The sequence below is a fragment of the Anas acuta genome, chromosome 5 (assembly GCF_963932015.1).
Source record: "Anas acuta chromosome 5, bAnaAcu1.1, whole genome shotgun sequence".
Lineage (NCBI taxonomy): Eukaryota > Metazoa > Chordata > Aves > Anseriformes > Anatidae > Anas > Anas acuta.
The window spans coordinates 26,918,142-26,932,383 of record NC_088983.1 but is presented as its reverse complement, the minus strand read 5'-3'; the positions used below and the strand labels follow the sequence as shown (position 1 = coordinate 26,932,383).

The following is a 14,242-nucleotide window of genomic DNA, read 5'->3' as shown; positions in this document are numbered from 1 at the left end:
GATATTAAACTTGTACCTTGTAGGAAATGAAGTTGTCTTCACTGTACAATGCTTTTATTTTCTCGTGGTTTAAAGACAAGCATGGTCATTTCGACACTGTATTCCCCGACTTGTAAATTATTAATTGGTATTTATTTCGTATTAAAAACATCCATAATTTAAAGGCTATGTAACATTAATCCATTAAATGCTTAACAACCTAATGGGCAGTCAAAATCATCAATCCGTTTTACCTCAATTCCATACAGAAACCAAAAAAAACAGTACGTTGTAAGGCTCTACCCATACATGGTAGACAGAGGGAGCACACTATTTTTATGTGACTAATGACAATCACATCTTATTAAATTTGTATTTGACTTTTAATATGTGCATGCACACCTGTGGTAGGTATCCAATTAATAATAACAGAAACCTCCAATTTGAAATCTGATGTTTCTATTACAGTTAGTTGTGTAATACTTTGTAGGTTTGGGAAAGCAACGTGCATCTCTCTTTGATTACACAGTTAATTTGGGCACATTCCCACTTCAGATAAATGCAAATAATATTGTCACCAATTCTATGTGAATGTTATCTGAAAGAGATGTTAAATGTTAGCATACATGGGGCAACCTACATTTTCCAGCTACCACCAGCCCAACAGCAGGGGTAAGCAGTCATTTGCTGCACCCTATATTTGTTTGCATTATATACACAAAAAACATCACTATAACACTGTCTATCTTGCATTACTATAGTGCAGGTGTCTTCAATTGCAGATTAAAAAAGCTTCTTAAGATCTTCAAGACTAACAGCTTATGTGAATATGAACACATGCTACAACATAATCTTTTGGGAGAGACAGCAAATATGAAAGCAGAACAAGAAAATATTAATTATTTGCAATGTTACAAAGTCATGATACAGAAATCTCTGCACAGTCAAGAAATCGGCAGCAGAAAGGTGCTTTAAGAATCACAACGCCTTTCTCCCTTTTTTTATTCTCTCTGCAAAAGACAGTGCACAGACTTTTCTTCCTTAAACCTTTTTAACTAAAAATTGGAGAAGTTGTGAAAAAGCACCGTTTGCAAGGAGAGAGAAATCTCCCAGCCACACCAGAACTGTGAGAAGGGGGGGGGGTAAATCCAGGGATTCCTTCCAGCCAAAAAGCCTCCTGCTGGGGACAATTAAAAATAACACTGACATTCCTTCAAAGTAAGATTTGGGGGAGTTTTGTGTCAACCAACCTACCATTTGATGAAGTAGCAGAGGCTTAAGATTAATGTCTTTTTATTTAGTTAAGCTAAATAGAACACATTAAAAAAAAAAGTTTGTCTGCGGTTAAAAGCCAAATGGTTCTGCAATTATCTCATTACATCATGTCCAGGCAAACCCCAAATGCTCACTTATTTAAAACAGTATCAATCCCACAGGCAGTACTGCAGGTTCAAAAGTTCATCACACATACTCAGGTGCCAGAGACAAACTGGTGGAACCTTCAGTAAACAAGACATTTTCCGTACAAACACACCACTGCATCAGCAGGATGAGGATCAAACTAGCACATTTCAAACTGGTTTTACAGATCTGGGCAGTAAAGGTACAGCTCAAATACCATACCTGTTGACTAAAATACACGAGGGCTAAGATTGGATCCAAAGATGCAGAAACATACATTATTTATATCCATGCACACCTGTGCATATTGTCAAAAAAACACAACCTCCACTGAAATTACTAAATGAAAAGCCTGTTAGGCAATCTAAGTCCCTTCCTGTCCATGTAAAAAAGGGTTCCTAAATTATATGACTGATCAAGCACAGAGGGAATGAAGATCAAATATGTTGCATCAGACAAAAAGAAAAAGAAAAAGAAAAAGAAAAAGAAAAAGAAAAAGAAAAAGAAAAAGAAAAAGAAAAAGAAAAAGAAAAAGAAAAAGAAAAAGAAAAAGAAAAAGAAATGTTTAATGGCTTATATTTTGGCTAAGAAGGAGATGGAGTAAGTGTTCCTGTTTTTCCCTCTCTGTCTCAAACACCCCCCCTCCCCATCCAGGCAGCAGAACACCTATGAACCAAAGCAGGTTTCCCTTGGATGCAGAAGGGCAGCTCTAGGTTTGTGTGTGATGGGCTGCGGAGCCTTCCTGGCTGTATCTAATCCATGGCAATAGGCAGAAGTGATAACTAAGTGCTAATTAGACTATCTTGCAGTAGCAACCAAGGCAAAGCTTGAACACAGTAAGCCATCACATGCAGTTCAGTAAAGGTACAGACACGTTTTGTCTTTTGGAGTTTGCTGTCATTTATCTTCCCTGAGATTCACCTCTACTCTAGAACATTAACCTAAACCCTGAGGACGTAGAAAAAAACACACCTGTAAATGGGTTTCACAATATGACCAGAAACACAACTCCTTTCGCTAAAACTGCACAGCTGATAAAATACCCTATTATCTCATCATTTAATGCCTAAAGTTGGCTGCAGCTGGTAAGCTGCAGCCAAAGGGCAGCTGTAACAGTGCATACAGATTTAAGTGCAAAAGTAATGCTATTAACAGAAATCTAGCAGTGCACTAAGAAGTGCTTTCCCAGTTTAATTACCTAAGGACAACCTCATACTGAATGTATGATGTTAGGTATATTCAAATAAATAAATGTCAAAGAATTACAACTCCAGTGCAGATGAGGCAGCTGCATTACAATTCCCTTTCTTGCACTGATATTACTTGCACATTGAAGCTGCTCAGAGATGATCAGAAATACAAACAGTATTTCTGGGGAGGGCTTTAATGCAGTCAACGTCTTGAAATGATTCAATGTTTAACTGCACAAGCACTAATAGAAAGAAACAAAGATTTATGAGACAGAGCAGGAAAAAGCTACCCTGGACTTTTAAGCCCATCCGTAGGCAACAGTAGGATTGTTTTGTGAAATAGCTTTTCTTTTTCCCTCATTATACAGAATTTTTCCTCAAAACACCTGGAAGGTAGAAACAGAACAGGTTTTTTTCTACTCAGAGTTTTCATCCTCTTCCTATAACTGATAAATTCATCTCGACTTGGGTCAAAGGACAAATACAACACTAAGTCTGCTGTGCTTTCCACACGAAACACCAAAAGGTCCCCTTGAACAGCGGCATGCACTAAAAGCCCCTGATTAGTCTTTAGACTTCAATGACAATCTCTTAATGAGGCATCGACAAGCTCAGCCAAAATCTGTTGTGGGCAAAATGAAATCAACATCAAACACTCTAATGAACTGAATTACACAAAAAAACATGATAAGGTGATAAGGTGTGCTTTTTCTTTTCCTTTTTTGGATGCTGCTGCACTATATGCAAAATGATTTAACGAATATTTCCAAATATAACATTCAAAAGCTCTTAGCTCTTTGAAGAAGATTAAAGTAAACAATGCAATTAAATTCTATGCATCAGTGTGATTCATGTAGTTAAGTTATATTTCAGGTGCATCTGTGAAAAACAACAGCTATTCAGCACATACAGAATCATAGAATATTGTTAAGTTGGAAGGGACCCACAAGGACCATTGAGTTCAACTCCTGGGTCCCCAAAGAACCACCCAAAAAATCAGACCACGTGTCTCACAGCATCGTCCAAATACTTCTTGGACTCTGGCAGGCTCAGTGCTGTGACCTCTGCCCTGGGGAGCCTGTCCAGTGCCCGACCACCCTCTCAGTGAAGAACCTTTTTCTGATATCCAGCCTGAATCACCCCTGTCAATGCTTCAAACCATTTCCTCAGATCCTATCACTGGTCACCAGAGAGAAGAAATTATATATAGAATGTCTTTTTTTTCTTTTTTTCTTTTTTCTGTCAGAACTCAGACACCTTGCTCCTCTATTTAATTCATTAAGAGAAAACAATTTTTTTTTCAATTGCTACAGACAAAGCTGAGAGAAATGGAAACCAATTATTGGGTTAAGCTAAATCACTACATGATCAGTAAGCAGACATGGTAGGTTGGCACTGATAAAATGACATGATTGCCATACTATTAGGTTGGTAGACTTGCAGATCCATGTCTTTATCCAGAGCACGATGTTAGCCTGTGGGAAAGGAATGCTCCTTGAATGGCTTCTATCAATTCTCCTCAGAAGACCCCAGAAGAGGGGAATCATCCCCTTAAGGGAATCATGCCCAGTTTTCCTTGGCTAGATAAAGAACCTGAAGGAGCCACCATGTGGGTCACAGTCAACAGGGAAAGAAAAAGATATAGAAAAATGAAGAGAAGCAGAAAACTTCAGAGGGTCAAAAAGCCTGCCCCAAAAAGAGAAGAGTAAAGCAGCTGTGAGCAGTCTATATTCAGCTGAGTTTAAGCCATTCGTTAACATTTCCAACAGCTGAAATAAAACCACCTTTCATCAATGCTTCAGGATAAAAGTGGACTCCTCCTTTTTCATTCTGAAGGGGTTTAATGCCAGGCATGTGTTGGCAGACACTGGCAAACAGAAAAGAAAATAGAATTAAAACAAACAGGACCAGAACAGTATCAAAAAAGGTTGGGAGGATGGTTGGATGACAGACATATCTGGCCATTTTCCACATATGCACACACGTACATACAAAAAAATAATTTGAAGCTCTCTGCAATCTGTTGGCTCAGACACTCTAGTGAGTCTTGAGAATTTAGAAAGCATTCCTCACTGTTGTCAATAATTTCAGTTCACCTTTACGATACTTAGACAACCTGGTAAAAGCTGCAATATAAAATAAAATAAAATAAAAGCTGCATCATAAATATAATTCTGTAAGCTTTTATTGTCATTATGTTTAATGGCTTAATCATATACATCCTTCTGTGGCTCTTTTTTCCGAAATTCTCATTTCAGGCAAGTCTTGATGTAGAAATACATTTTTATTATTTTCTGAACTGTCAGATGCTTAGATATCAGCAAATACAAGTAGTGACTCAATACCATCCTTTACATATAGATTCTTTTCGCCAAGAGAAATTTCATCATTTTTCACTACAGACCATGCCATTTTAGCTCACTGAGGATATAGCAGGAAAAGATACTTCTCTGTGTCCACACGTGTTGTATCTTTACTAATGACACAAAAACCACTCTGAGACGTTCAGGGAAGAGAATCCCAAGCGGGATTACCAGATGTCATTACTCTTTTTGACAGCCTTGCCTCACAGGCCCTTTTACAATCCTCCTCAAGCTAAAGCACGGCAGTAATGGCAAACTCTCTTTTAAAATCCATGTTGGTACAGACAAGCAAAGAAGTGCATAACACTAAAGTTAAGCCATCCGTAAGAGTCCTCCTCATGTATTTTTCAGTCACACGCAACTGACAAGTTCTATTAATCTTCCATCTTTCCCTCTAGGAGTTGTTGGTTTTTTTTTTGTTTCGTTTAAATTAGTTATGTCCTGGTCTTTTTGTGTGGTAGATCGCTAGAGTCCAGTTACCTACAGGCCCAAAACTTTTCCACAGAAGCAATCAACATGTCTACCCAGAAAAAACAGAGATACTGGAGCTGATGGAAGCTTTGTCACCTGTGGTTTATCTAGCTTGAATGCTAGTCTTTCAACCCCTCTCTGAAGTCAGGAAAGATCCCATTATCTTTTTGAGGAGGAGGTGATCAATGCTTCCACAATTAGGCTTAGGCAAACTTTCCAGGTATCAGAGAAAAGCCTGTCCTGAAAACTGCTTCCAATTGTGAGACCCATCCATCAGTCAGGATTTAAAACTAAGTCAAAGACTGTATCGACAACACTGTCCAAAGATCTAGCTGCCAACAAAGTTTAAGTGTTCTTAAGCACTTCCCATTCTGACCATACAACGTTGTTACCTTTGGGGACAGCAGCAACCACCGCTCATATCCCCTTCATCTACATTCTTGAGTTCCACAAAACAGGCCGGATACACTCTTGTGGTTCATTAGTGTCATTTTTAACTCAACTCAGCCACAAATTACTTGGCAAGAGAGATCAACTTCCTCAATTCAAACACCACATTTAAAGACAGTAGGTAAAGAACAGTACCAGTAAAAATCTCAAAGGTGGGAGGACACCTCACAGTCTGAGGCACACACAGTACATCTTTGGAAATTCATGGCTACAGAAACAGTGTACTTTCCACATCGAACTGGGCAGAAACACACTGTCAGAGAGGGAGGGCAGGTGACTGCCTGCAGGCACTAATGCAAAGAACTTGTGAAACACCATCTTCAGAGATGTAGTATAGGACTAATGGGAAAAATGTCTCCTTATAGCATGCCTCACTGGGTAACAAGAGTTTTTTCACTGAGTGAGTAGCAGTGATTTTATACGTAATATATCCCACAATTATTTTTAAATAATAAATACATTAAAGAATTGAGTAACTGTAGATTATAGTTGATAACTGTAGTTGAGAGCACTGACAGTGTTATAAACAAATCATAAACTTACACTCCCGTTATTCTAGCAAATGGCCAAAAAGCTCATATTGAATGTGAATCCAGCAGCATGTGAATACACTTGATCTCAGATAAAGGGGATAAAATACAATCAGCTAAAACTTTGCATGTAAACGAGTGACCCACAGGGCATATTTGCAAAACCAAGTGATAAAAAGCTGACCAAACACCTCTTCACACCCCACTGATGGTTCTCTCCTGCAATAAAATTCAAAACTCCACGTTTATCTTCAATCTACTGTATGTGAAAAGTGAGGAACCTGATGACGGGAGGAAAAGAGCACTGTTTTTTCATCCTGGACTTGCAGACAAGTCAAGGATTCCACCTGCTTACAAGCCAAGATTTCTTTGTCTGACCTATATTCCATCAACTTCGCAAACACTGCCAAGGTGCAGAGTTCTGCTGCTGGGACAGTGTAATCAGTGTAATCCTGGATGTAGATGCAAGTTAGGAATCTGTGGGCTTTGGTTGATGGTGAGCTCAACATGAGTCAGCAACATACCCTAGCGGCCATATCCTGGGAGTGCATCAAGCACAGCGCAGTTAACAGATCAAAAGAAGTGACTGTCTCACCATGTTGAGCATTGGTGCAGCCTCACCTCAAGTACCATGTGCAGTATGGGGCTCCACATCATAAGAAGAATCTAACAATGTTAGAACATGCCTAAAGGAGAGCAACAAAATGATGAAAGGACTAGAGGGCATGACTTAGGAGGAGTGGCTGAGGTCACTTGGTTTGTTTAGCTTAGAATACTCATGGCAGAGGGGTGACCTGTGGCATCCTACAGCTTCCTCAAAAGGGGGAGTAAAGACACAAGCTCTGACCTCTTCTCTTTGGTGATAGAACCCGAGGGTAGAGCATGAAGCTGCGTCATGGGAGGGTCAGATTGGTTATTAGGAAAAGGTTCTTTGCTGGGATTGTGGTCAGGAACAGAAACAGAAAGTGGTCATGGCCCCAAGCCTGTTGGTGCTCAAGAAGCATTTGGTAAATGCTCTCAGATACACAGTTTATCTCTTCAGTTGCTTAGTGTGAGGGGCATCACAGGAGGTATCAGCTGCACCCACCTCTTCGCCAGGATCTTATTAATGCCTCTTTCAAACAGCTCAACTCAAGTAAAAGACGACACAGAGTTGTAACTGATTAATGCAAAGCCAAAGTTGTTTCTCTTAGTAGAGGTAGGCTGAGTTCACATCTAGACTGGATGTGGCACTTCTGGTTCATAATGCTTGTAACAGACAGACAAATAAGGAGGTGAAAAGGAAGGGTGAACTGGAGACAAATGCAAATACCGTAGAATATTAAAGACCTGAACTCAATTATACAAAACAGAATTAAAAAAAAAAAAAAAACACAAACAAACAAAAAACTGCTAATTACTATATGCACTTATAGCAGTAAGTACAGAATTCACCCTGAATGATACTCTATCTGCTAACATACCATAAAGGCATAACTTCACCTCAGCACTTGTTTATACATGGCGTAAAACTGATGGTTTTGTTTGTTTGTTTTTAAAGCAGCAATAAAGCATGCATTGTAAATTAAACAAAAATATTTGTAGTCATATTACTGGTCTACTTCCAAGTATCCCTACAAATTAATCAGAAACACATGTTTAAGCTTTATTTAAACCTGCTGGAATTTCTGACAGCAACAACAACAAAAAAGAAGATGAAAGAATTCATTGGAAAGTTGCCTACAAAAAAAAATTTTAAAAAAAATCTAAAACTCTGCATGAAATACCTGAAATAAGCATTTAGTTTCAAACAAACAGACAAAAAAAATGAGCAATCACCTAACAATGCTTACTTCTGAACATGGATTTGAGCTATGAATACTTAATTTTGCAAACCAAACATGCTCATTTAATTTAATCCTAAAGCTAATTTATTCAACACACACTGCAGACAATTATTTTGACCTTGTTAAAATAGTCAAATTTCACACATTTAAAAGCTGTAAACTGTAACAGCAATAAACCATAAGGCCATTTTAAACTCAGCCTCCTTCACTGGCCTAATCCATTAACACACATGCTACTAGGGATTTAGCTTTAATTGGAAATGACAGCCCTTATTAATATTTCATCAAGATCCCCAGCTAACTTAACTCCAAAGCTAGTTCCTAGAATTTTAAAACATTAATTTGTTTCGGAGAGATGGCCACCATAATTTAAGTCATCCTATGAGCAGGGCTGAATTACTCCTAATCTTGCTCAAGGAACACAGTTCACTTCTCCTTTATTTTGTTCTAATCTAGTGGCATCAGCTTTACCCAAATTAAGGTTTCAGAAAAAAAGCAACAGTTCATTTCAGTAGAGAGACTTAAAGCAATACAAACTTTTTTTTCTTCCCAATTTTTTTAAACAATGAATTAAAGAGAAGTCTACCCTAAGATCAGAAATTACCTAGTCTCCTATTTCACAGATTCGTTGAGGATTGATGTACCCTGACAGAGTATTGTAACAAGATATAAAATGGGCTCTGGAGGTGGTGTTAGAGAGAGGACTTTCTCTGTAATGGCGTTTGTGTCAATTTCTCTATTTAACCTGATATCCTGAAGACTTCTGGCAATAAAAGAAGCCAATGTTACAATGCAAGATGTTCACATAAGTCCATTTAGGAATCACATATCTAACGTTAGGAAAAAATCAAATTCCACAGGAAAATGAATTTAGAAGCTGCTTCTTTGAAACCCGTTAAATAATCAAAGAATGTTTGCTTAAAATATTTTTTGTTGAAAAGGAAAAGAAACGTTACTATCTTCCAGCCAAGAAAAGTAGAAGCACAGTAATTCTAATAGTATTTCCTCTCAAGAGAGTAGCCCTAGAAATGTGTATTACTTTCCAAATCCCTTTTCTTTTTTCTTTCAGAGCTATGAGAAGGCATGAAACTGGTTCTCCTGGCTCTCACTGCTACCAGTATGAAACTTTTTGATATGCTTCCTAGGAAAAAGTTCTTCACTCTGATTCTCCCTTTGCTTGTGGCTCTGAATTAAGAGCTACAAAAGCCAGCAGAGTTTGACAGGTACCCATTAGAAGGGCTAGGTCTCTCCTTTTCTCAGGTGAGCACTTCTCTGCACAAACTTTGGAAAACTTAAGCCAGAGGTAAGGGTTTAGGATTCTTATCTCTCTCAACAGATTCATATAACCTGAGGCTAGAGTTTTATGATGCAACAGCACTGCCGTTTCATGATCAGATTAAACTGACACAGCTACTGGAAAGGATGGTCCAAGACCCTCTCCCTACACACGAGCCTTTGCAGCTCATTCTGTTGTCCTTCTATGCCATTACATGCATTTCTGTGGCTGTTCAGTCAACCAGATCAAGGATTTCATTCAGGGTAAAATCAATTTCTTCTCCTGTTCTCTTTCAGCTACAGTGTTGACTTAAACCAGTCTCAAAGCTTTGGTGTAAATCTGGTTTGAAGGCTCTTGTCTTTATGGCGACCCGAAGCAAAATGCTCTTAGAAATTTCTTTCCACCAGTTTTGATGGTTTAGACTCTGGGTGACACATCAGAAATGCTCGTCTGACCTAGGATGTATGCTATCAGGTGGCCTGTGTGATTAAGTGCATTCCGGTTCCAGCCTTGCAAAATATGCGGATATTGTCAAATGCTTTAAATGACACAATTATAGTAAAGAACTATATATAATGACCACCAGTTTCTTTATATGCTGTAATGTGCATTACACCCCCAAAGATACATTTTCCTTGTTTACCCTCAGACAGATCAGTCACGTAGAACTGGAAGCACATACATGTATAATACTACGTTTTCATTGATGTGTTTTCTGTGTCAACACTGTCACTCTCACTTTACATACAATGTGGCAATGTGTCTAAAGCCCAATGTATTCTACAGCTTGGTGAATCCTTTCTACCAATATTGTGATCCCTTAGCTGAAATTAGTGTGTTCAGACATTCATTCAGTGTTTGTACCACAGAAAGGGTTATAAATGGTTCTAAAACAAACAAACAAACAAAAAACACGTAGAGATTAGAGATGGGCATTTCCTATCCCCATTATCTGCACTCTACCTTGTACGCTGTAAACTCCTCCGTGTTGTGGTCTCCAGCACATACAGAATGGACTGCAGTCAATCCATCAGTTTTCATGGAGACTGGGAACCATTTATAAAACAAGAAGTTTCACGTAGGGGTGGGGGGGAATCTACACCTTGGTAATTTGTTACATAACTTTTAAGTTTCTCCTTCTAAATCCAAAGTAGTCCTTTAAAACCTAGTTTCATACAGTAGAAGTCAAAATCCTTATATTTCAGATGTATTTCCAGGCATTTTTTAAAAATATACGTACTATTAACTATAGAAAATTCCCGTTTTGTTTTGCCATCTCTGGGGTTATAACGTTCCAAAGGTGTCTTTGTACATATGTAGCCAGAAGCTACACCTAGAAAGATAGGATTTGTAAGAATATTTTAAAATAATAATACTGTAATAGATGACAGACTTGCTCTTGAAATTTTATTTCCTTTAACAGCATCACTGCTCTTCACACAGTCAATGAACCATTTAATAGTAGAAGACGAAGTACCTGTGCAGTATTACCATAGATTTCATCAGACTTCCTTTTTGTCACATCTGTGTGATTCCATTCAATTCAAAAGTTCACCTATCACATTAGAAGTATTTGAGGAATTGTTGACATAGCAGGCAGATCTGCGTGCCATATGTCAAACTATCAGGATACCTCATGCCAAGGACGTCCTGAACTAAAAGTAATTTTGCCCTTGTGATGAAAAGAAACAACACCTCTTGACTGACTGGTACAAAAGAGAAAAAGAATTGTGTCTCACTAGGTACTGTGGGGGCTCACAAGGCTCTTATAATCCCTAGTTTGAGACACTGGGTATCACATTTAGCTTTTGAAAGATAAGAGACCAATAGTTAACAAACATTTCTCAGATATGTCACTACTGCCCTCTTAGCATTTATTTAATATAAACTTCAGGAAAGAACTTGTATACTTTAAGTCTGTATTTCTTCGAGCTTGTGGTTAAAAAAAGCAAGTCGCTTAGGTGCTCTGTAATCTGAATTATAAAAAAATACACTATTTCATTAGGGCAGTAGGGGGGTGTAATGTGCCTAACCCCAGACCATAGTTTCTCCGACTCCCAGTGCACTGCAGGACTCATTTCCCCCACTCTTTGCAGGTTGTCGCACCTCGTTTATCCCTACATTTGTGGACAATGCAAATGTGCTTTTCCCCTGAAAAAGGTCTCTTTTTATAAGGGAACAAACATATTAAAAATATAGAGGGAGCATCTGAATTTTAGGCTAACTTGCCACGTTCTCTTTGTAAGCTTTACCCAGTAAGCATCCAAGCTCTTCTGATTGTTTAGTCAAGACACAGTCTTTCTAAACATACCACAACTAATATTCTCCTCATTCCTTTAGCCAGTTTTAAAACATTAAAACAAAGCAGCTCATAAAAAGGCTAGACAGTCTGTTTTAGCTACCTTCTGCCTTTTCATTTAAGAAGTCTGCTACAAAAAGCACACAAGCTATTCAAAATGAGACACTGTGCTGCATTCATACTCCACGTGTATAAATCATTCCCTCCAGCATCTCACTCAAGGGTCAAATCCAGATCCAGAGAATGTTGGCCGACTTCCACCTCTCAGGAAACTTCCCTCCTGTGGGGCTGTAGGTAGAAGACTCCCAGTACCAGCTGAAGCACATTAATGGAGGCCCTGGTTTACCAGAGATCTCTGCCAACCCCACATAGAAGTAATCATTCATTTAATGAACTCAGTAATTGACAATGTGTTGTTTTGTTTTGTTTTTTCCCCCAGTACGATCTCCACCAAATTTGCAGACCTGCAAGGAGACAAGGTTTCGGTTTTCATGGACACAAATATTCAACTTCTTTTCTAAAGTTAGATTTAAACTTTGGCTCAATGTGCAGGGCCTCAACACTTGTGAGGCACCCTATCTCTGTTCCAAAATGGGCTCAGCATTCCTGCATTAGATCCAGCTATACATCTGAGCTAATACCTCATACAGCACTTTTAGCTTTAAGGCTGCTGTACCATTCATTGGAAGGCACAGAACGAAAGGATACAACATTTTCTGGGATCGGACTGACCTCATCAAAAACCTAGACCCATGGATGTCCACCTGCACATCTGTTTCTTTTTCAATTATAATTACCTGCAAAGGTTTAACTTCTATACACCACTCACCAGAAGTGGTATACAACTCTCTTGTAAAAACACACTGAAATAGTGACAAAAACAAATAGCTGTAAAAACAAAGCCATATATTCTTAATGGCAATAAAGTGGCCCTGAGGGCACTCTCCCATCAGACAAACCTTTCAGAAGGCTCTCTGGAGATAAGAAAAAGAAAAAAAAAAAAAGACATCTCTTAAACACAGAAGGATTAAATACAATTTTAAGGCACCCATTATCTGTGGGAAGAAAAAAACTACAGTTAGCTACCTCTTAATATATTTCTACTTAGCACTATTTATAGAGAGAAAACAAGTATCAATAATTAATCTGTGATGTAAGCTCCAACTGTGATATGCATCAACATAAGATTTCCTCCTTAAAAAAGGAGATACTTATACCTTGTAGCCTTCCAGCAAGTAAATTTAGCTGATGCAACAGATTCTGCTGAGGCATCCTAGTGCCTCACCACTACCAATAAAGCAATGTCAATTGCTTTAAACTGCAGGCCAAAGGGAACTGCAGGGAACTGCAGGCCAAAGACCACCTAACAGACTTGTACTCTAACACAGACTAATAAAAGAGCATGAGAAATTTCAACTGTGATATTCAACTCTACTCATCCAAGTTTTGGAATGAGGAACACCTGTGTGTTCAGAAGCAAATAATTAGTCACATTTACGTGCGCGAGCAGACACTTGGTTGATTATTTGGGTAATTTGGTGCCAATGTCAGAGGCACATATGCATGTATTTTTTCTTTTCACAGATGCAGGCCCAAATTTAAACACTTAGCAACATGGATTTGTTGTTTTTCAGATTCTGTTCTAATATAAGTTGTAGGAAGTTTATATATACATATATATATGTATATATACATATATATATATATAAAGCACCCGTTACCATATTGATAAACGCTTTTCAGAACCACTCTGATGGAAGGGATAAGAACAGAACTTGGCCTATTAGCACCTTCGCGCTTGTGTTTCCAAAATTAAAAAAAAAAAGCCAAAACACTTTGCTCAGAAGGAGCACAAGATGGGATCTGGCTAGTTTCCAGTCTGAGAGGAGGCAGCAGGTACGGGCTTTCTGTGATTTGTGTTTGTCAGTTTAGCCAGTAGCATCCAGGCAAAACTTTACAGTCCAACTTTGCTCATGTTGACTTCTGAAAATTGCAAGATCTTTCTCCTCTTCACCGAATCACTTCTGATATGAGCAGGATCCACATCACCTCCTCAACCAGAGTGAAAGGAGGAGTTGGATGGAGAACTTGTGTCCCAGCAGAGTTCAAGGGAGGGAAGCAAACCACAACTAGTGTGGCAGAGGCAAAGATGTCTAACAAAAATAAATCCACCAGTCTGTCTGGGGCAGAAAAGGGGAAGGCACAGGCTGCCATATGCTTAGCAACTGCAGTTCTGTCTGGTTCAGGAAGCAGTAGACCTAAAGAACCTGCCTTTCCAAACCTGCCATCTCCTGAAGAATGAGCTGTAAAATAGGACAAAGGAGGACTGCTTCTATGAAAATAGTTCATTGACCTGATAGGAAAGATAAGGCCACCTTTGATCCACAAGGATGCATGTATCAGTGTAATACAGAGGTTGTATGTACTTCGTAATGTCGGAAGACTCTTGTTTGCTCA

At 38.7% G+C, this 14,242-nt stretch overlaps 1 protein-coding gene across 2 annotated transcripts in view; it reads right to left on the bottom strand.

The window, feature by feature from the left end:
- The window catches only part of LRP5 (LDL receptor related protein 5), a 143,837-nt gene that overhangs the window by 35,270 nt on the left and 94,325 nt on the right, over positions 1-14,242 (bottom strand). The gene's annotated exons all lie outside the window — the stretch shown is intronic.